This window comes from Onychomys torridus, chromosome 12 (genome assembly GCF_903995425.1).
Source record: "Onychomys torridus chromosome 12, mOncTor1.1, whole genome shotgun sequence".
NCBI lineage: Eukaryota > Metazoa > Chordata > Mammalia > Rodentia > Cricetidae > Onychomys > Onychomys torridus.
The window spans coordinates 38,173,875-38,175,780 of NC_050454.1; positions in this window are offsets into that span (position 1 = coordinate 38,173,875).

Sequence of the window (1,906 nt, forward strand, 5' to 3'; positions counted from 1 at the left end):
TTGGCAATGTGGCTTTGAGTTGTCCGTGATGCTGTTAAGTAACCCTTCACTCATACTCCAAAGTAGCCATAAGAAATGCACTGGTTCACCAAGTTGGACTTTGTTAGATTTATTTCTTTGGTGTGTTGTTGGTGCCCTATCTGGGCTCAGTGGTTGTTTCTTCATTATTTACCCAGGAAAAGTCTCATAAAATAGGTCCAAATGTCTTAATCCACAAAAGAGAGCCAATAGGGCATATCATATAGTGTTGGGAAGACTAAATGATGTAAAGATCTGAATTTGTAAAAATACATGGTGGGTGAATTGTTACAATGTATCTGTTTTTGTTGTTTGTTTCTTTCTGTAAATGGTATCATAAGGCTGTGAGGATGGCACTATTAGGGAATGGAACTTGATGCCAAACCTAACGGCCTAAGTTCAATCCCAGGAACCCACATGGTGGAAGGAGAGAACCAACTCCTGAAAGTTGTTCGCTTACCCCTCTGTATAGCATTTCCTTGTCAAGAAAATAAATACATGTAAAAAAAAAAATCACATTACATCTCTTCTATCTATATTTGAGGATGTCATAGGCTGCATCCTAATGAAAGCAACTTATGACAGGCTATCAAAATAGCTAGGCTACTAAACCACTACAATATTTTGATAATTTTCAGTTTTACAAATACCCATTCATTGGTATTTCTGGATTCTGAGAGACTGGATAATATAGCTTTGACTTGTTATTTTTTTTAGAAATCTGTAAAAATATTTACCACACTGGGATATGTACAACAGTGAATCTGTATTACTTACCTTTTGTCTTCTGTTATTTTCATGGCTAAGAATGTTAAAGTTGTTATACAATTCATAGATTTTCTTTCAAATGCAATTTTTTTAGGACTGACATCATTGTTATGTGACTAGTCTCAGTGTTTAATTAAAATGGGAGCTTAAAGTTACAGAGTTTACAATTATAACTTGTCTTTATGCTATGAGAAGTTACATGATGCGTACTTTTTTTTTTTCGAGACAAGGTTTCTCTGTGTAGTTTTGGTGCCTGTCCTGGATCTCGCTCTATTGTCCAGGCTGGCCTTGAACTCATAGAGATCCGCCTGCCTCTGCCTCCCGAGTACTAGGATCAAAGGTGTGTACCACACTGCCCAGCTGTCTGAAATTCTAAAGAACATTCACATAGCAGTTTATAAATAGTTTGCTGAGGTCCTTTAATCTGTTATTTGGATCCTGACTGTAGCCTGCAGGCTCCTTAAGCAGTGAGTTGAGGGTTTACCATGAAGGGATTTTGTTACCCCAGCCCTTTCTCTTTGTTCTTTGCTTCCCAGCTGTGGAAGAGAGGAGCTTCTTTGCCATGTATTACAGCCAGGACACTGCCTCAGCACAGGGCTGAATATAAGGAGCTGAGCATAAACTGCAGCTTTAAAAATTTCAACAAGAATAAATCTTTTTTTCTTCCTTGTGTTAGCTCGCTTTCTTTTTATAAATTATCTCCTATATAATGTTATAACAGAAACACAGTCATGTTAAGAGAAAAAATAAGGCAGTTATAAAAATATAAATATTAAATATTTATTAAATTTTAATTTATTAGTCTAAAAATGTAATATTGCCACCCAGCTAAGGAAATAAAATTAATCCTATGTCAAATGTTCTCCCTCATTAAATTGATTTCAGTGCAGGGACATTTTATACATATGAGTGATCTGAAAGAATGGGCTGACCACATACCCAAACTTTCACAGCCGTGAAGAGAGAAACACACATGCAGGTTTCCAGGGCAATGCCTAATCACTTCTTCGGTAAAGAATAAGTGAATTTAGTTTGGTTGGTCTCAGATAATGACTGGCAGTAAAACACCAAACACCACACCAACACATTATTTTCAGCATGAACAAAGCACTCTAGTTGG